The following is a 22,443-nucleotide window of genomic DNA, read 5'->3' on the forward strand; positions in this document are numbered from 1 at the left end:
TGGGCCTCAGGCCCGAGTGGCTGCGCGCAGGCAGGGCCGGAAGTTCCGGGCTAGGCCGGAAGTTCCGGGCGCCGGAGGTTCCGGCCTAACCAGAGAGTTGGTGCGGTGGAGTTGTGCTGGCATCCGGGGGCCGGAAGGTCCGGGCAGGCCGGAAGTTCCGGGCGCCGGAAGGTCCGGGGCGGGGTCCGGGCTAACCCGAGAGTTGGCACGCCTGGGCTGGTCGGAGTTGTCGGAGGCCAGAAGTTCCGGGTAGGCCGGAAGGTCCGGGGGCCGAAAGTTCCGGCCTCTGGCCGGAAGTTTCGGGCTGTCCAGAGAGTTGATGCCTGTCTCTTCTTCGTCTTCTTCTTCTTCTCCGTCTTCTCGTCCATCTTCCTCTTCTTCTTGTCCTTGCTCCTTAGCTTCTCCATTGTACCTGAGTATGCACAAAGTATCCATATAAGGTAGTAGCCATTCTTCGTGCGCATCGAAGTGGAATTGTGAGAGGAGAGATGTCACCTCACTTTCAAAGGCTCTTGCACGTGATCAAGTCATGGGTCCAGTAGGCACTTGATGAGACGATGGTAGGTCCATGGGGATGACCTTGGGATGCTCTGCATCATCTCCCCTCCCTTGGAGAAGATCCGTCCTCGAATCAAAATCTTCATCACCATGGAAAGGAGAGAGATCTTTGACGTTCAAGATGTGGCTCACGTTGTACTTGTCGCGTGGAAGGTCGATCTTGTAAGCGTTGTTGTTGTAGTGTGCAAGCACCTTGAAGGGTCCATCCGCTCGTGGGCGAAGCTTGTATTTGCATTCTTGTGGAAAGCGGTCCTTCCGAAGGTGTAGCCACACTCGATCACCAATGTTGAAGACCATAGGTTGTTTGTTGAAGTTGAGCTTGGTTGCAAGGCGTTGAACTTGGCGCTCGATGGTGTTTCTTGTATCTTCATGCATCTTCTTGATGAAGTTGGCTCGGGCACTCGCCTCCAAGTTTGTGCGCTCTTGAAGAGGTAGAGGTAGAATGTCCAATGGGGACAATGGGTTGAAGCCATAGACGACCTCGAAGGGGGACTTGCCGGTAGTCGAATGTCTTGCTCTGTTGTAGGCGTACTCGGCGATGGGTAGACACTCCTCCCACTCCTTTATGTTCTTCTTGATGAGTACTCGAAGTAGAGCGGAGAGTGTGCGGTTTGTCACCCCCGTTTGGCTGTCGGTTTGAGGATGGTATGCCGTGGAGAAGAGTAGCTTGATTCCGAGCTTGGCGCATAGGGTCTTCCAAAAGTAGCTAAGGAACTTGACGTCGCGGTCCGAGACAATTGTCTTTGGCACACCATGGAGACGCAATATTTCCCTACAAAAGAGGTTAGCAACATGAAGCATCATCTATCTTGTGACAAGGAATAAAATGTGCCATTTTGGAGAAACGGTCCACAACGACAAATATGGAATATTTCCCATTGCGAGTTTTTGGCAAACCAAGTACAAAGTCCATGCTTATGTCCTCCCAAGGTTGGTATGGAATTGGTAAAGGCATATAGAGACCATGAGATTGAGCTTCGGACTTAGCTTTGCGGCATGTCGAACATCGGTTGGTGAAACGATTAACGTCGCGAAACATCTTTGGCCAAAAGTAGCTCTTCGAGAGTGTGGCGAATGTCTTATCGCGTCCAAAGTGTCCCATTAACCCTCCTCCATGCGATTCCTGCAAAAGCAATAAGCGAAGGGATGACTTGGGGATGCATAGTTTGTTAGCTCTCATAAGATAGCTGTCTTTGATGTAATAGCGTTCCCATGATGTATGCGACAAACACTTGGCATAAGGAATGGCAAAAGTCTCATCATGCGCATACAATTCTTTGATATGCTCGAAGCCAATGACATCTAACTCAAGTTGGGTGACTAGCATACATATGCGGGAAAAAGCATCCGCGATGATGTTTTCTTTACCCTTGATGTACTTGATGACATAGGGAAAAGACTCAATGAATTCACTCCATTTAGCATGACGCTTGTTCAACTTAGTTTGACCCTTGAGATACTTGAGGGTCTCATGATCGGTATGAATGATAAACTCATGGGGACAAAGGTAATGTTCCCATTCATGCAAAACGCGGACTAAATCATATAGCTCTTTGTCGTAGATCGGATAGTTGAGTTGCGCTCCGGAAAGTTTCTCACTAAAGTAAGCTATGGGGCGCTTCTCTTGCATTAACACACCTCCGATGCCATTACCGCTAGCATCGCAATGAATCTCAAAAGGCTTGTCGAAGTTGGGTAAAGCAAGCACGGGAGCATGAGTAAGCAAATTCTTAAGCTCATCGAAAGCAATATCTTGAGATGGTCCCCAAAAAAAAGGCGTGTTCTTCTTGCTCAAAGCATGCAAAGGTGAGGCAATGGTGCTAAAATACTTCACAAATCTACGGTAGAAACCGGCTAAACCAAGAAAACTACGCACTTGTTGCAAATTGGTTGGTTGGGGCCAAGTTTGAATAGCATTGATCTTGGACTCATCTACATGAACACCCTTAGAAGAGACAACAAATCCTAAGAAAACGAGCTTATCAACACCAAAAAGGCATTTCTCCATATTAACATAGAGACGCTCTTTCCTAAGAGTTTGCAAAACGGTGCGGACATGGGTGACATGCTCTTGGATAGATTTGCTAAACACAAGAATGTCATCGAAGTAAACCACAACAAATATACCAATGTAAGGGCGAAAGACATGATTCATAAGGCGCATAAAAGTGCCCGGTGCTTCCGAGAGACTCATAGGCATGACTAACCACTCATACAAACCAAACTTGGTTTTGAATGCGGTTTTCCATTCATCTCCCTCTTGTATGCGGATTTGATAGTAACCACTCTTACGATCAATTTTGGAAAATATAGTGGCACCGCTAAGTTCATCAAGCATATCATCAAGGCGTGGAATGGGGTACCTATATCTAACGGTGATAGCATTGATAGGTCTACAATCGGAGCACATGCGAAAGCTACCGTCACGTTTTGGCACAAGAATGACCGTTACGGTACAAGGGCTCAAACTTGCACGCACATGACCATGGTCTATAAGATGCTTTACTTGCCTTTGTATTTCTTTGGTTTCTTCGGGGTTGACGCGGTATGGAGCTTTGTTGGGAAGCGGTGCTCCGGGGATGAGATCAATTCGGTGCTCAATGCCTCATAGTGGAGGTAGACCCGGAGATAGCTCATCGGGGAAAACATCTTGGAATTCCTGCAATAGAGAAGATAACACCAAAGGTAGATCGTGAGAGTTGTTAGTTTGTGTGACCTCGTCCTTGCATAATAGGACATAGTGTAGGACACTTGATGGGTTCTCACACACTTCTCTCATATCACATTTGGTGGCAAAGAGAACTAAGTTTTTCTTGTCACTCATCATGGAGTCACTCAATTTGGGCTTGTGGCGCTCACTCTCTTTTTGGTGGATCGCTCTCTCACTATTTTCTCCATGATGGGTGGCTTGCTTGTCGGCGAGCACTTGGCTTGGAGACATAGGACATAGCACGAACTATTTCCCTTTCATCTTGAAGCTATAGTGATTTGTACGCCCATTGTGAATGACACCTCGGTCAAATTGCCATGGCCGTCCAAGGAGGAGGTGGAAAACGGTCATCAGAAGGACATCACATTCCAATGTGTCTTCATAGGCGCCTATCTTGAAAGAGACTTGTACTCTATGCTCGACTTGTATGGTGCCGGTGTCGCTTAGCCATTGAACCTTGTAGGTGTAAGGGTGCTTCATCTTGACCAATTGGAGCTTGGAGCATAGTTCTTCACTTGCTAAGTTGTGGCAACTCCCTCCATCGATGATGACCTTGACGGATCATCCATTGATGCCGGCCTTGGTGTGAAATATATGGCATCTTTGATCTTCGTCTTGGTGATGTTGAAGAGTCAAGACCTTGGAGAAAACAAGAGCGGGGCTTGAATCTTCATCGCAAATGACTTGGTCAGCTTCCTCTTCATTGTTCACTTGTCGGTGCATGGCCACTTGCTCAAGAGCTTCCATTTCTCCTTCACTCATGGAGTCATAGGTTCTGTCATCGTTGAGGATCATGGTGCGCTTGTTTGTGCACTCAAAGGACTTGTGGCCTCGGCCGCCGCATGTGAAGCATTTGATAGAACTTGTCTTGATGGTCTCATCGGGTGGAGTAGATGATGGTGGAGCTTTCTTGAAGTTGCTTGTAGTAGGAGGACGACTTGAGTTTGTCAAAGCTTTCTTGTAATTTGACTTGTCGTCATTGCTTGTAGAAGGCTTGGTTGAGGTAGAAGGTGTTGGAGTCGTCGAAGCTTGATCGTTGGAGAAGCCATAGGACTTGGATGAGAACTTGGCGTACTTGAAATCATCTTGCACTTGGCGTTCCGCTTTGGTAGCTTGGTGCACTAGCTCGATGAGGTTCGAGTATGGTTGGAAGTCGGCGATCTTCTTGATAGGATGATTGAGTCCATTCAAGAACCTTGCCATAGTTTTCTCATCATCTTCTTTGACATTGGCTCGTATCATGGCAATCTCCATTTCCTTGTAGTACTCTTCAACGCTCTTGGTTCCTTGCTTGAGTTGTTGAAGTTTCTTGAAGAGGTCGTAGTTGTAGTAGTTTGGCACGAATCGTGCTCTCATGACATCCTTCATTTGTGCCCAAGTAGTGATGGGTGGTTCACCTCTTGCCTCGCGGCGCTCAGTGACTTGTTCCCACCAAATGAGGACATAGTCTTGGAACTCAAGGGATGCCATCGCGATCTTCTTCTCTTCTTCATAATTGTGCAAACGGAAGATCTTGTCAACTTTCAATGCCCATGAAAGGTATTCTTCGGGATCATTGCTTCCATTGAACTTGGGCATGGTGAACTTGAGCTTGCCGTAGCGTTGCTCTTCATTGTGTTGGGGTCAGGGATGATGACGCCCATGTTGTAGATGATTGTCCAACTCGTGGTGCTCTTGACGAAGTTGGAAGTCTTCCTCATGTTGCTCTTGGCGAGGATTGGGTCCATTGTCTTCTTGTTCTTGATGTACTTGATGTTCTTGTCTCGCTTGAGGGGGAGCTTGTCTATCTTGACGAGGCACTTGTCTATCTGGACGAGGAGCTTGTTGACGCACACGTCTTTGATAAATTCTTTCTTGAGCTTCATCGCGAAGTGCTTCTTGATGTAGTCGAGCTTGTCGGCCTCGGTCGGCTACGGCACGACTTGATTCATGAAGGGCACGTTGCGCTTCAAGTGCTTGAGCTTCACGTAGTTGTTGTTCTTGGCGTTCCGCCTCGGCGTATTGTGCATCTTGATGTTGTCGGGCTCGCTCCTCTTGTTCGTGTTGACGTTGGCGTTGCCGTTCCTGAGCTAGCGCAAAGGCTTCTTTGGCTTGACGTCATCGATGTTCTTGCGAGTCGGTGTCTCTAAGTGGATTGAGGTTTTCTTGACGCTCGTTGCGCGCGGCTCGACGGAGCGTGTTCGATGACGGTGTACTTGAACCCGAGATGGTGTCGTTGGAGTGTTGACTTGAACGGCTCCTTCTTGAAGTGGAAGAAGAGCGGTTGAGCAACAAAGCGCGAATCTCGTCCATCCTTGCGTCATTTTCTTGCTTGTGATCGTCGAGCTTGTTGTCAAAGTAGTCTCTTGTATGTTGCTCGGGAAGTCATAAGTCGGCGGCAAGGTTGTCGATGCGTTCACTCATAGCTTGTTGCTCTTGATGTAAAGCACGTTGTGCACCAAAGAGGTGACTCTTGGTGACAAAGGAGTTCATGTCGTCGTCTTGCTCCATGAAGAGCGGGTTGGTAGAAGTACTTGGCCTATCCATCATTCCAAGACAAGTGTGAGTGGAAGAAAGGGAAGAACCAATATCAAATGTACCTTGACCAATGTTGACAATGGATCAAAGATGACTCCAATGTGTAACAAGGAAATAGCACAATTGGTACCAATTCTTGTCGGTTCTCACACCTACACAAGTAAAAGCTTTTGGTGGAGCTTGGTTAGGATGGTGGCACAAAATTTGATGTAATTGTAAGTGAGCTTCAATAATGTTGGAAAAGATTCGCAAGATGTAATGTAACAAGTAGACCAAGCATATAAGGTACACGGAAACACACACGCAAAAAGATAAGATGGGGTTGTGCAACCAAGGGTGAGCCAAAATGTGGAATCCACGAAAATGGTCTTGTTGCACAACATAGAGAGATGCTAGCACGATTGCACGATAGGCGGATACAAGAACTTGTGCACAACCTACTTAGCAAAAATGCAACGACTTCTATCCCAAATATGTTTTATGCAAGGTGTTGCTATGATATGATCCAAGATGATCGATTATGGCAATCTTAATGTTGTATGATGCTATGGTTCTTTGCTTAAAAGCTCTTTGCTTATCTTTCTTCTTTGCTTAAAAATTTGTTTGGCTCTTTGATGTTTGAGCTCTTTTCTCATGCAATGCTTGACGAACCCATATAGCAAGTGAGTATGCGATGACAACTTTGTGACACAAGAGATGATACCAAGAGATGCAACACGGTGATGGTATGTATGCTATGGGAAGTATGATCACTAATGTGCACAAGTCTCGTTGACGGCAATACTCAATGGCTAGTCTCGATGGGTAAGCAACGCAAAGGAGTAAGGCTATGATGGCTATCAATGTAATGGCAAGAGTGATATGTCCAATACCAAGATGAGGTTACCGGTCTTGCTTCCGGTATGGTGTCAAAATGGTGGCACGAGTACCAAGTCGTAGGCGGGGTGGTCGTTGTTGATGATGGTGATGTCGATGTCAAACCGTACCTAGATAGCCGAAACACAAAAGGATACGGTACCGCAACTCAAAATCTCAAAACCAAAGGCGACCAAAATCGTCGGAGTAGGTGGCGGTTAGGTGGTGGTGTGGGTAGGGATATTGGGGCGGTTGTGCGGAAATGGTGGAGGTATGCGGAAGTATATATGGTATATGGTGAGCACCGGAGCAAAATTTGGTGGAAAATTGGGCTGAGATGTGCAAACTTTTTGTCGAAGCCGGAAGTTCCGGGCAAGACGGAGGTTCCGGGGTCCGGAGGTTCCGGGGAGGCCGGAAGGTCCAGGGGCCGGAATGTCCAGGCTGGACCGGAAGTTCCGGGGTTCGGGATTCTGCCAAGAACAGGTACTTAGGGTTCGTGGATTTGGGCGGAAAAACTTGGGGGAAAAGCCCAAATCTGAAGGGGAAGAAGAAGAAGAAAATGGATAAAAATAAGGTGGGGAGGCTAGATCTACGAGCCACACACAAAACTTCACGGATCAAAACCAAAAAAATCTCAACACACGAACAAATCACAAAAAAAAATTTGGGGCTATTTTTGTGGGGATTTTCGAATTAGGACGAAAAACAACAAAATCAAGCTAGAAAAACGAATAGGGGGGCTCTGAAATCATGATCAACCTTGCTCATGATACCAAGATGATGTAGGGTGGAACCCTAGATGGCCGATCTTTCACGAAAGGAGCGGATCCCAAAGAGAAACACGAAGAACACAAGGGGGATTCACGAGGGAAAACACAAGAGAAACACTCAAACCAACAAGATTCGATTACACATGTGCTAGATCCTCGAAACACAAAGAGATACACGATGATCCAAGGTCAACAAAGGACGATACAAGTAACCGGTTCTTCTCCTAGAAGGAGGTCTTGATGGGGGCTGCCCAAAGGGGGGTCTTGAATCCAAGTTGATCTTCTCCGAAGAGGGGCCGCAGTCACTCTCGAGGAGGAGATCGGTATGGATGAGCGAAGCTCTATCTCATAGTATGAGCTAAACCAACGCTGCCCTAGCTAGGGTGAATGGGGGGTCTATTTATAGTCTAAGTGCAAAAGGGGCGAACGGAAGGGGTACATGGGCCTCAGGCCCGAGTGGCTGCGCGCAGGCAGGGCCGGGAGTTCCGGGCTAGGCCGGAAGTTCCGGGCGCCGGAGGTTCCGGGGAGGTTCCGGCCTAACCAGAGAGTTGGCGCGGTGGAGCTGTGCTGGCATCCGGGGTCCGGAAGGTCCGGGCAGGCCGGAAGTTCCGGGCGCCGGAAGGTTCGGGGCGGGGTCCGGGCTAACCCGAGAGTTGGCACGCCTGGGCTGGTCGGAGCCGTCGGAGGCCGGAAGTTTCGGGTCGGCCGGAAGGTACGGGGGCCGGAATTTCCGCGCTCTGGCCGGAAGTTCTGGGCTGTCCAGAGAGTTGACACATGTCTCTTCTTCTTCTTCTTCGTCTTCTCGTCCATCTTCCTCTTCTTCTTGTCCTTGCTCCTTAGCTTCTCCATTGTACCTGAGTATGCACAAAGTATCCATATAAGGTAGTAGCCATGCTTCATGCGCATCGAAGTGGAATTGTGAGAGGAGAGATGTCACCTCGGTTTCAAAGGCTCTTGCACGTGATCGAGTCATGGGTCCAGTAGGCACTTGATGAGACGAAGGTAGGTCCATGGGGACGACCTTGGGATGCTCCGCATCACTATCTAAGTGGGAGTTCTTAAGTAATATGATTAATTGAACTTCAATTTATCATGAACTTAGTCATGATAGTATTTGCATAACTATGTTGTAGATCAATAGCTCGCGATGTAGCTCCCCGTTTATTTTTGATTTGTTCCTAGAGAAAAAATATGTTGAAAGATGATAGTAGCAATGATGAGGACTAGGTCCGTGATCTGAGGATTATCCTCATTGCTGCACAGAAGAATTATGTCCTTGATGCACCGCTAGGTGGCGGACCTATTGCAGGAGCAGATACAGACGTTATGAACATTTGGTAAAGCTCGGTATGATGACTACTTGATAGTTTAGTGCACCATGCTTTACGGCTTAGAACCGGGACTTCAAAAACGTTTTGAACGCCACAAAGCATATAAGATGTTCTAAGTGTTGAAATTGGTATTTCATACCCATGCCCGTGTCGAGATGTAGAAGACCTCTGACAGTACTTTGTGTCGGTGGGAACGACACCTATGGGATCACAAGAATCCCTACTATGGTTAGTGGGGCACGGGGTCGTGAGAAGAGCGGATCTAACAGGTAGCACATGGTTTGTGTATCCAGGTTCGGGCCGTGAGGATGCATAAAACCCTACTCCTGCTTTGGTGGATTGTATGTCTGTGTTCTTGAGCTAGCTATGGGGCGTGAGGAGCTCCAAAAAGCCGAATCCTTCTCCTGGTCGCCTGGGGCCTCCTTTTATAGAAAAAGGGGTTGCCACAGTGGCACACAGGAGGTGGAAAGGGTACAGTGATGCGAGGTTATCCCTCGCATTACATGACAAGGCGCATTTAATGCGTCTTGCTTAGGTGTCCTTGCTTTATCGGGGATGGGGGAGAAACCTGTCTCGTTCGTTGCCGCTCCTTCTTGTGTCGACACGCGCCCTGGCCAGCGACGCATGCGATGCCACGTAGGTAGGAAGGCAGCTGAGGTGGCGCAGTGGTGGGTCTTCACGAAGATCTGCGTGCCGCCATGCAGGTGCCTGCCCAGCTGGTTGGGTCGGCAGCTGCATGCATGCGGTGGTGGAGGTTTAGTCGGCATGGGCCTGATGGTGGCCCTGCGGGTGTCCTCAGTAAGGGCCTTGCCGGGGCCCCGGCAAGGGTCTTGTCCAGGTGCCTACTGTCATCCCCGGCAAGGCGCTTGCCGGGGGCCTTGTGGTCTTCCTCAGCTGGGATCCCGCCAAGGGTTGTCGTCTCCTTAGTGCATATCTGATCTTGAATGTCTTCACAAAGATCTGCATGCCACCACGGGGATGTTCCCGAATCCTTGCCCTTTGGGGGCAGTGGACTCAAGGGTGATTGCTCCGTAGGCACGGGATGAGTCGCCGCGGCAAGGGTCTTGTCGGGGCTGCTAGAACTATCTCCCGGCAAGGATCTTGCCGGGGGAGTACGCTTCGTCCCCTTTGCTCTTCGTGGTCTTAGCCTTGGCGTTGTTCTAGTTCTCTTGAGCTTCGGTCTTACCCAGGCTCACCTCCCTTGCCTTGCTTGGTGTGGTGGTGCCTATGGCTCAGACTGCCCGTGCATAGTTATAGGGGTACAAAAAGTGTACCCCTCTTTTTGTACACCGACAGGAGCCCCCGGGCCTGGGCCACACATAAGCGCAACGCGTTGTTGGGCTAGGCCCAAAAATGGTGCGCGGGTAGGCGGGGCAGTTTTTACCGCGGTAAGATTATTCGCGTGTTGCGCTTCCCACGATTCCCGTGCGTGGCGCGGCGTGGGAGGGCGCGTGTGACGTGGGCAGCATGCGTGTGGTTGGTTCCCGCAGGCATGTGTCACATCGTAGTAAAGGGGCGGTTGGCGCCTTCCCCATAAACGGAGGGAGGCATGGAGGCGCGGCCCATTTACTGAATGGGGTTGAGGCGCGGTCTTCAAGGCGTCCACTCCCCACGATCATGCGGTAGGGAGTGGTCGTCTCACCTGTCCCCTCGGTTCTGCACGTGTCTCCCATGCGCCTGGGGTGGCAAACGGTGGAGGCGGGAAACCGGGCCGTCGCTGGTTGGGGCGGCAGGTCGGTCCCTGGCTCCCTGCGCCTTCCATATCTTGATTCGCCGAGCGGGGCGGTCGAGCCCCAACCCCCATCCTTTATAAAGAGCGGAAGGGGGGATGGCGTCCCGCATTCTTTCATCTTCTTCTTCCTTCCGCTTCTGCTCCTCCCTTCCATCCGTCATGGAGAGAGGGAATCCCGGTCCTTCAACAGTGGCGGCGAGGGTCACCGCTCGACAGCGCGCCCCTCCTTCCCCTGCGCCTGCGGTGGTAGAGCCAGCCGCGAGGGGAAGGGAGAGGGGGCGAGGTCGTGGGCGAGGCTGGGGCGCTAGGGGAAGAGGAGGACGGGGTGGCGCGCCGGCCTCGCCTCCGCCAGCAGCTCCTCCTCCAATGGAGGGCCATGCTGGGGATGACTCTTGTGAGTTCTTCGTCAGGCTGCGCCGGCCGCCCGTTGTCGCCTTCATCTCCCTACTCCATTTGCGCGGGAGATGGAGCTGGATCCACCGGAGTTGTTGCGGCTGCACATGAGGGGCTGCGGGATCAGTGGCACGCGGGTCCACGTCGACTTCCCCGCCCCTCACGTGATGTATCTTTGTCGGGGATGGAAGACGTTTGCTCATATCCACCGCTTGACAGAGGGGCTCACTCTCCATTTTAAGCTGATGGAGGGTGGCCTTCTCTCCGTCAAGGTCTTCGGGTGCTTTGGGACCCGTGCAAGGTGTTGTGTGAAGAGCTCTTCTGATAGTGAAGACTCCTCCTCGGGCGGGAGTGATGAGGAGGACAGCGGCAGCGACGACGAGGGTAGTAGGCGGCAGGATGACGGGTCCGATTATGTGTCGGGTGCCGCTCCATGCGGCACCGGCGACCCCATCATCCGTGTCGCCGGCTCCCTGAACTTCTCGGGGTCGTCTCCTTGGGCGGCTGGCGTTGGGAGGCTGCGGGAGAGGAAGAGGGCGGGCGGCAAGGCCGTCAAGTCGGAGTACGCGGGCACCGACACCTTCGACGCGTGCTGACGTCCTGCCGCCTCATCTTCGAGCTCTACTTCCGGCGCCGCCATCACCATCCAGCCTTTAGACGGCCACCAAGATGTTCTCTTGGTGTCTTCTGCCACCCATAGCTCTCCTAGGCGCTCCTTTTGTCCTTTTCGCCTCCTTGACCTGCCTCCTGAGGAGAGGGACAAGAAAGGGATTACGGGCACCTTATCTCTTTTTTAGTTTGTAAGCCTTCGGGCCTTTGTTGAATTTAAAACTTGTAATCCCATCATTCATGTTTTTCATTCCCTATGGACTGTACCCGAGCGGAATGTTTTTAGTGAAAAAGGGATGCTTGCCGGGTCATTTGTTTGCGGGTGGAACCCACGACAAGGAGTAAATCCTTGGTATCTTCAAGATAAACATTTCCTTGCCCGGCAGCAGGCCTTGCCGTCTCCCCACTTCACTCGACCTTCCTCACGACTTTGGCAGAGGCAGGGATGAGGCGGGTTCAGGCTCCTTGTTTCATCCTTTCGCTGTCGTGACTACGTCCAAACTTGGCACCAGGAACGAGCCCTAGGGCCTAGAGTTAGGGGAGCACGGTAGCTTACGGGAAAACGAGGTTTCACATACCTCAGTCCATAATGAAATGCATGATAAGGGATGAAGAAGTTATCTGAAGCTGCCGTCCCCGGCAACCCTGGTTCGTCGTGGCTGAATCTTTGCTCTTGCAGCCCCCAGCAATACTGGCTTGCCGGGGGCTAGATGCTGGTCTGTTCCTCTTTTTTTCTCCCCAAGTGGTTCGGCATGGATATTTGTGTGTCCTGTGAACCAAAGAAGACAAAAGAAAGACAAAGAGACGCACACTCGACCTCTAAGTAGGGGTTAGTCGCCACTAAGCACTATCAACCCTAACCAAGGACGAGACCCGACCTAGCATGCATGCTATAACTTAGGGCGCCAGCGCTTCACTTATGCGCAGGGTCTGCGCCTGGCTTTGTACAAAGGGTTACATGCGTCATCGGCAAGGCTCGTACAAAAGGTGGCTTGCCGGGGGGCCCGGCAAGCCGCGCCTCACGGGTAAAACTTGCGAAGATGCTCAATGTTCCAGGAGTTACTCACCGGAGCGGCATCTTCGATCTCCAGGCGGACTGCGCCGCGCCTGGTGACTCGTATTACCCGATAAGGGCCTTCCCACTTTGGCGTCAACTTGTTGGAATTCTTGGTCGATTGATCGCGCCAAAGAACAAGGTTGCCTTCCTCAAAGCTTCGGGCATGAACCTTGCGGCTATGGTAGCGGCGCAAGGCTTGCTGGTAGCATGCTGCTCTCACAGCCGCCCGAAGACGATCTTCCTCAAGGAGCGCTGCGTCATCTTTCCGCAATTGCTCTTGCTCAAGCTCGTCATAAGCGAGTACTCGAGGTGACCCGTATATGAGTTCCATGGGGAGAACTGCTTCTGCCCCATATACCAGGGCAAAGGGTGTCTGGGCGGTGGCTCAATTTGGTGTCGTTCTAATTGACCAAAGAACCGCCGGCAATTCATCAATCCAGCGCCTTCCACTCTTGTGTAGTCTGTCAAAGGTCTTTGTCCTCAAGCCTCGCGGTACTTCAGCATTTGCCCTCTCAGCTTGACCATTGCTTCGTGGGTGAGCAACGAAAGCGAAACAGACCTTGCTGCCGAGGTCTTGAATATATTGCATGAAGGTGTGGCTTGTGAACTACGTGCCGTTGTGGGTGATAACCCTATTGGGTACACCAAAACGGCACACCAGTCCTTTGAAGAACTTGACGGCTGACTATGTTGTGACCTTCCTCACTGCTTCCACTTCTATCCACTTTGTGAACTTGTCGATTGCAACGTACAAGTACTCAAAGCCCCCGACAGCGCGGGGGAAAGGGCCCAGTATGTCGAGCCCCCAGACCGAGAAAGGCCAGGAGAGAGGAATGGTTTGAAGGGCTTGAGATGGATGATGAATCTTCTTTGAATGGAACTGACATGCTTCACACCTGGTGACTAGTGTCGTCGCATCCTGGAGGGCGGTGGGCCAGAAGAAGCCTTGCTGAAACGCTTTGTCGGCAAGGGCCCTTGACCCGATGTGGGATTCACATATGCCTCCATGTATCTCTGCCAACAGCCCTAGTCCTTCCTCTCAAGGGATACACTTCAATTTCACGCCGTTCGGCCTCTTTCTATACAGGACATCATCGACAAACTGGTACATAGTAGAGCGACGGGCTACTTTTTCTGCTTCTTCCTACTCCTCAGGAAGTTCCCCTGTTTGGAGGAATCGGACGGTATGCTATGCCCACGCTGGAGCCTGGGGCTCGACGGCGAGGACTAAAGGCGTTTCCTCCGCTACGGGAGCGGCTGTCTCGACGGCAAGAGCTTGATGCTCCGCCGGAGCTAGCCGTCCCGTGGCGGGCTCAGTATCTCCGGCAACATCCTTGCCGGCGGCTCCGGGGAGCTCGGCAGGAAAGTACTTGCCGGGCCCTGATTTCCTCCTCTTGTTTTGCTCTGTTAATGGATCAACGGATGGTTGAGTTAGCTGAAGCACAAAGGTACCTGGTTCCACAAGTAGCTTGAGGGCAGCGCGCTTTGACAGGTAATCGGCGATGTCATTCTCTGCTCGGGGAACATGCTCCGCCTGTATACCATCAAAATGCTCTTCCAGCTTTCTCACTTCATCGACGTAGGCCTTCATCAACGGACTCTGGTAATCTTTGTTGACTTGTTTAACGAGAAGTTGCGAGTCGCCCCTGACGATGAGTTTCTTGATTCCGAGGTCTGCCGCGATCCTAAGACCGGGCAAGCAGCCCTTCGTACTCAGCCGTATTGTTTGTTGACACCTCCCTGGGGAAGTGCATCTGGATCACATACTTGAGGTGCTCTCCGGTGGGCGTGACAAGCAGTACGCCAGCCCCGGCGCCCTGTAAGGAGAAAGCTCCATCAAAGTACATGATCCAGTCGCAACTTGCCTCCTTGCCGGGGAGAGTAGTCTCTTGGGTTTCTTCGTCGGGCGTCGCAGTCCATTCTGCAACGAACTCCGCCAGGACTCGGCTTTGAATCGTCGAGGTACTCTCAAACTTGAGGCCAAAGCTGGACAGTTCCAGTGCCCACTCTATGATCCTTCCCGTTGCGTCTGGATTGTGCAATATCCGTTACAGAGGGAGGCGAGTGACGACAGTGATTTCGTGCGCCTGGAAGTAGTGACGCAGCTTCCTCGAGGCCATAAGAAGGCCGAAGAGCAGTTTCTACACACCGGAGTACCTCGATCTAGCCCCCTGCAGGAGGGAACTAACAAAGTAGACCGGGTGCTGCATCATTTTCTTCTTCGGCGGCACTTCAATTGGCTGCGTCGTCTTGGCATCGATGGCATCGGGCTCCGTCGCTGCTATTACCTCATCATCAATTTCTCTCTGCGCCACTAGTGCGGCGCTGACCACCTGGTTCGTTGCTGCCAGGTACAGCAGCAACGGTTCCTGTGGCCTAGGCGCAACTAGTATTGGCGCGGACGAGAGGTACCTCTTCAAATCTTGCAATGCTGCTTCAGCTTCTGGCGTCCACTCCATCGGGCCCGCCTTTTTCAAAATCTTGAAAAGGGAAGGGCACGCTCGGCGGACTTGGAAATGAACCTGCTCATGGCGGCAACGCAACCAGCAAGCCGACGCACATCCTTGACTCGCTTGGGCGCTTCAATCTGCTCTATAGCTTTGATCTTGTCCGGATTGGCCTCTATCCCATGTTGTGACACAAAGAACCCGAGAAGCTTGCCAGACGGGATGCCGAAGACGCAATTCTCAGGGTTCAGCTTGAAATTGATCTTGCGTAGGTTTGCAAATGTTTCTTGTAAATCTGATATGAGGGTTGCTGAGGGAGTCCTGGATTAGGGGGTGTCCGGATGGCCAGACTATACCTTTAGCCGGACTCCTGGACTATGAAGATACAAGATTGAAGACTTAGTCCCGTGTCCGGAAGGGACTTTCCTTGGCGTGGAAGGCAAGCTTGGCGATACGGATATGTAGATCTCCTACCATTGTAACCGACTTTGTGTAACCCTAACCCTCTCCGGTGTCTATATAAACCGGAGGGTTTTAGTCCGTCGGACAACATACACAACAATCATACCATAGGCTAGCTTCTAGGGTTTAGCCTCTCTGATCTCATGGTAGATCTACTCTTGTACTACCCATATCATCAATATTAATCAAGCAGGACATAGGGTTTACCTCCATCAAGAGGGCCCAAACCAGGGTAAAACTTCGTGTCCCTTGCCTCCTGTTACCATCCGTCCTAGACGCATAGTTTGGGACCCCCTACCCGAGATCCGCCGGTTTTGACACCGACATTGGTGCTTTCATTGAGAGTTCCTTTGTGTCGTCACTGTTAGGCTTGATGGCTCCTACAATCATCAATGGCGACGTAGTCCAGGGTGAGACCTTCCTCCCCGGTCAGATCTTCGTCTTCGGCGGCTTCGCACTACAGGCCAATTCACTTGGCCATCTGGAGCAGATTGAAAGTTATGCCCCTGGCCGTCAGGTCAGATTTGGAAGTTTAAACTACATGGCTGACATCCGCGGGGACTTGATCCTCGACGGATTCGAGCCACTACCGAGCGTGCCGCACTGTCACGACGAGCATGATCTAGCTCTATCGCCGAACAGTGCCCTGGAGGCCGCACCCGCATCGGTTTCGACCCTTAATTCGGAGCCAACTGCGCCGATCGAGGATGGGTGGATGGACGCCGCCTCGGGGGCTGCGATCCCAACGGCGATCACGCCGAACACCAGCCCCGCACTCCGCGAGACTCGTGACTCCAAGGAGCCGGACTCCTCTCCGGACTCCGAACCCTCCGCGCCCCTGCCGATCGAATCTGATTGGGCGCCGATCATGGAGTTTACTGCCGCGGACATCTTTCAGCACTCGCCTTTCGGCGATATTCTGAAGACACTAAAGTCTGTCTCTTTATCAGGAGAGCCTGGCCGGACTACGGTCAGCAAGGTTGGGGTACGGACGATGAAGAAATTCAAAGCCCACCCACCACCCACTTTGTAGCCACTGCGACGATTTAACCGACATGCTCGACTTCGACTTCGAAGACATCGACGGTATGGACGCCGATGTAGGAGACGATGAAGAACCAGCGCCTATTGGGCCCTGGAAAGCCACCTCGTCATACGCCATATACATGGTGGACACCCCAAAAGAAGGAGATGGCGATGGAACAGCGGAGGATGACCCCTCCAAGAAACAGCCTAAGCGTCGGCGTCAGCGGCGCCGCTCAAAATCCCGCCAAAGCAAATATTGTGATTCCAGCACGGGAGATAATAATACTCCGGAGAGTGCCGAAGAAAACCCCCTCCAGCAAGATTCAACACAGGAGGATGGAGATGCCAGCCCTCATAAGAGAGCGGCAGACAGAGGACAAGGACGATAATTATATGCCTCCCTCCGAAGACGAGGCAAGCCTCGACGATGACGAATTCGTCGTGCCAGAGGATCCCGTCGAGCAAGAGCGTTTTCAACGCAGGCCTACGGCCACGGCAAGAAGCCTCAAGAAAAAACAGCAACAGCTTAGAGCTGATCAAGATTTGCTAGTCGACAGATGGACTGAAGTCCCTGCGGCCGAAGAGCATAAACTCGAACGCCCCTCCAAGAGCTACCCAAAGCACAGGTTGCTACCCCGATTAGAGGAGGAAGCACTTAAACCTACATCACCAGCACTTGATATGGCCGACCGGCCACCTCGTGGTCGTGACAGAGAGGCCTCTCGACCCTCCACTCAAGCCGCACCTTGTACCAAGGCACGGGAAAATGCACCAGACCTGCGAGATATGTTGGAGGACAAGGCAAGGCAAACAAGATCGATCTACGGATCGCGTGGGCGCCCCACGACTCGAGACGATAACCGTCACGCCGGACACAAATCCGGTAGGGCTGAACACAGTAGACAAAGCTCATTGGAGCTACGTCGTGATATAGCCCAGTACAGAGGCGCCGCACACCCACTATGCTTCACAGACGAAGTAATGGATCATCAAATCCCCGAGGGTTTCAACCCGTAAACATCGAATCATATGATGGCACAACAGATCCTGCAGTATGGATCGAGGATTATCTCCTTCATATCCACATGGCCCGCGGCGATGATCTCCACGCCATCAAATACCTCCAACTCAAGCTTAAAGGACCATCTCGGCATTGGCTTAACAGCTTGCCAACAGGATCAATCAGTTGTTGGGAGGACCTGGAAGCCGCATTCCTCGACAATTTCTAGGGCACTTATGTGCGACCACTAGACGCCGATGACCTAAGCCACGTAATTCAGCAGCCACAGGAATCGGCCAGGCAATTCTGGACACGGTTCCTAACAAAGAAAAATCAAATAGTGGACTGTCCGGACGCAGAGGCCCTAGCAGCCTTCAAGCACAATATCCGTGACGAGTGGCTTGCCCGGCACCTTGGACAGGAAAAGCCGAAATCTATGGCAGCACTCACGACACTCATGACCCGCTTTTGCGCGGGAGAAGACAGCTGGCTTGCTCGTAGCAACAATATGACCAAGAACCCTGACAATTTGGATACCAGGGACAGTAGTGGCAGGTCGCGTCGCAACAAGCAGAAGCGCCGCATTAACGGCGACAATGCTGAGGATACGGCAGTTAATGCCAGATTCAGAGGCTATAAATCCGGTCAGCGGAAAAAGCCATTCAAAGGAAATCCTAGGGGCCCGTCCAGTTTGGACCGAATACTCGCCCGCTTGTGCCAGATACATGGCACCCCCGAAAAGCCGGCCAATCACACCAACAAGGATTGTTGGGTGTTCAAACAGGCAGGCAAGTTAAATGCCGAAAATAAAGACAAGGGGCTGCATAGCGATGACGACGAAGAGCCCCGGCCGCCGAACAACAGTGGACAGAAGGGTTTTCCCCCACAAGTGCGGATGGTGAACATGATATACGCAACCCACATCCCCAAGAGGGAGCGGAAGCGCGCGTTAAGGGACATATACGCGGTAGACCCAGTCGCCCCAAAGTTCAACCCATGGTCCTCCTGCCCGATCACCTTTGATCGAAGGGACCATCCCACTAGAACCCGTCATGGCGGATTCGCCGCATTGGTTTTAGACCCAATTATTGACGGATTTCATCTCACTAGAGTCCTTATGGACGGTGGCGGCAGCCTGAACCTGCTTTACCAGGATACAGTGCGGAAAATGGGCAGAGATCCCTCGAGGATTAAGCCCACCAAAACAACCTTTAGAGGCGTAATACCAGGTGTACAGGCCAACTGTACAGGCTCAGTCACACTTGAAGTGGTCTTTGGATCTCTGGATAATTTCCGAACCGAGGAGTTAATCTTCGACATAGTCCCATTCCGCAGTGGCTATCACGCACTGCTCTGGGTGAACCGCATTCGCCAAGTTCAATGCGGTACTGCACTACGCATACCTTAAGCTCAAGATTCTAGGTCCTCGAGGAGTAATTACGGCCAATGGAAACACCGAACGCTCCCTCCAAATGGAGGAGCACACGGCGGCCCTTGCAGCGGAAGCACAAAGCAACATCTCCAGGCAATTCTCCAGTCCGGTCATTAAACGTCCGGACACCGTCAAGCGCGCCCAGAGTAACCTACAACAAGACCGCCTCGCATGTTCCGAGCAGGCGTAGCAATGCGGCCCCAACCCCAGCCCTCACAAAAATGCGACACCAGTGCTTCGCGTACATAACTACGCTCTAGAAATACCATGGGTACAGGGGGAGGGGCACCACCACGGCAACGTACGAAACACGGCTTAAACCGCATCAGGGGCTGCCAATTTTTTAATTTTCTCTTACTTTCAGGACTCCATTCTTCGGAAGGCCTGTTTGGCAGTTCAATTAGCGCACAAACGATGCAAGAACCAGGGAAGCAGACAAGCCATGTCACATTACGGAACTCCCAGGTGGTTTCTATCATGAGCAGTATACCTATTTCGCATACTATTCCGCAGCCTGTCCCTGGAACAGACATGTTAAATAGTCCAACCTTTTGCTTATCGCATTATTTGTATCATTCTGCTTTGATCACAGCCCTTTTTAATAAACAATGCATAGCTTTTGTCTATTTTTGCATTACTTTTTTTACAAATATATGTTCCTTAACGACATGTTGCACCCGTACACTTTGGTACGGTCAAAATATGCCAGGGGCTTTAGTACCCCTCAATATGGTGTGAGAAGTCCGAACACTTTAACAAGTGCGGCACCTCGAACTTATAGCATTATATGCATCGGCTCCGAATCATGTCTTGGGTCAATAGTTGGGTTTGCCCAGCTCCTATGTTTCGGTGCCTTATGTTCCTTTATATCGGCTAAGGTAGCACTAGGAGAACTACTGCGATTGTGCCCCAGTTGAGCTGGGTCGAGCACCTCAGTAGAGAAAGCTAAAACTGACTGTCATGATGAAGCGAGAGCTGGTCGCTGTTCGAGAGGTTTTTCGAGTCCCTAAAGACTTATGCCGCTTAGAGCGAGGAGTCGGCTCTGTCCGGCCAAGGCATGGATAGCGCCCCGAACTCGGTCTTCTGAATACCAGGGGCTTCGCCGAAATTTAAAATTATAGAATTCTATGGCTAAGTGAGAGTGTTCAAGCATTATAGTCCGATTGCCTTGTTCGTTGTGCTGAGCGCCTCCCTCGAAGGACCCAAACATGGGAAAAAGAGTGCTCAGGTTTATCCCCGAACACCCCAGCACTAGCGGCACGGGGGCAGAAGCCGATGACTCGCCATCTCTCAGAATTGATAAACAGCCGCACAGAAGGTAATATTTTAAATTCCAACAGCATTGCTTAGCGCATATGAACAAGTTTTCAGCGCACAGGACAAAACAAGCGAATTTTACTCAAAAATTACATCCATGGAACATTCATCCGCCGTAAGGTGGGCACCCTTCAGAACATCCTTATAATAATTCTTGGGCTTGCGATGCTCTCTCCCCAGCGGTGGCCCGTCCTTCACAAGCTTCTCAATATCCAACTTTCCCCAGTGCACCTTAGCACGGGCAAGGGCCCTACGGGCACCTTCAATGCAGACGGAGCGCTTGATGACTTCGAGGCTTGGACATGCCCCCACCAGCCGCCGCACCAGCCCGAAATAGCTCCCAGGCAGAGCCTCTCCAGGCCACAGCCGAACTATGAAGCCCTTCATGGCATGTTCGGCCGCCTTGTGGAGCTCGACCAGTTGCTTTAGCTGGTCGCTCAGGGGCACGGGGTGTCCAACCTCAGCATACTGAGACCAGAACACCTTCTCTGCCGAGCTACCCTCCTCGACTCGATAGAATGCGGCGGCATCGGACACGCTACAGGGAAGATCTGCGAACGCTCCTGGAGAGCTCCGGATTCGGGTAAGTAACAAGTAACTCACGTTTATGTGTTTGCTTTGCATAAAGAATGCCTTACCCGCCGCTATCTTTTTCACCTCATCCAACTCCTGGAGGGTCTTCTGGGATTCGGCCTTGGCAGACTTGGCATTTTCAATAGCCACCGTGAGCTCGGACGCTCGCGTCTTTGAGTCAAGCTCCAAACTCTCATGTTTTTCCATGAGAGCCTGGAGCTCTTGTCGCACCTTGCCAACCTCGGCCTCATACTTCTCCAGCTCGGTGTGCTCCGTGGCCGCCCTCTTCTCGGCCTCGAGCAGCGCTTGCTTGAGGGTTTCCACCTCACACGTGGCCCCTACAATAGCCACGATAATCCTGTCATTTTTTGCAATTGCACTTTTATATATATATATTTCAACAAGGTATTTCTTACCTTCCTCGTCCTCGAGCTGCTTCTTGGCACGCCCGAGCTCTTTCTCGGACTGCTCGAGGTTCTGCTTTAGCGTGTCCACCTCCGCAGTCAGTGCGGCGGACTCCAGCAGAGAAGCCTGCATACGCATATTAACTCCTTTTTGTTAGACTCCTGCGAATTTTATTTGATCCTCTATTCGGCTTTTCTTCCTGAATGCCAAACAAAGCATCAGGGGCTACTGTCTATGTGGTAATATTATTCACACATTCTTTACTTACCTCAAAGCCTGTTAAAAGGCTAGCACAAGCTTCAGTCAGTCCGCTCTTGGCGGACTGAACCTTCTGGATCACCGCACTCATAATGGAGCAGTGCTCCTCGTCGATGGAGGCGCCATGGAGCGCCTCCAACAGATTGTCCAGCGCCTCCGGTTGGACGGGGGTCACCGGCATGGAGGGCTTGCTCCTCTTGGAAGGAGGTCGCCCGCCGGACTCTGCAACCTTTTGTAACACCCCGGATGTAACTTTCCCAATTTGTACTCCAACTCTTGTCGTTTCCGGCATTAAGTTATATTTATTTCCTCGGGTTCGGGTTTTTGTCTCCGTGTGTTGTTGTCATTGTCACGCATCTCATATCATGTCATCATGTGCATTGCATTTGCATACGTGTTCATCTCATGCATTCGAGCATTTTCCCCGTTGTCCGTTTTGCATTCCGGCGCTTCGTTCTCCTCCGGTGGTCATTTCTAGCTTTCTTTCGTGTGTGGGGATTAAACATTTCCGGATTGGACCGAGACTTGCCAAGAGGCCTTGGTTTACTACCGGTAGACCGCCTGTCAAGTTTCGTATCATTTGGACTTCGTTTGATACTCCAACGGTTAACCGAGGGACCGAAAAGGCCTCGTGTCTGTTGCAGCCCAACACCCATCCAATTTGGCCCAAAACCCACCTAAGTCTGCTCCATCATCTAGAGCGTTCGATCACGATCGCGTGGCCGAAAACCGCACCTCATTTGGACTCTCCTAGCTCCCTCTATGCCTATATATAGACCCCCTCCTTCAAATTCGCGGTTCCACTCTCCCCCCTAACCCTAGATCCATCCACCGCCGCCGCCGGACGTGTCCGGAGTGGGCCGGACAATGTTCGCCGCCGCCCGCGCCCACTAGCGCGCTGCCACGTGGATGCCACCACCCACCGCCTCCGCGGCCCGCTCGGCCCACGGGGAGCCCGCCCCGGGCCGGATTGGGCCCGAGCCGCCCCGCG

Source organism: Triticum dicoccoides, chromosome 5A (assembly GCF_002162155.2).
Source record: "Triticum dicoccoides isolate Atlit2015 ecotype Zavitan chromosome 5A, WEW_v2.0, whole genome shotgun sequence".
Classification (NCBI taxonomy): Eukaryota; Viridiplantae; Streptophyta; class Magnoliopsida; order Poales; family Poaceae; genus Triticum; species Triticum dicoccoides.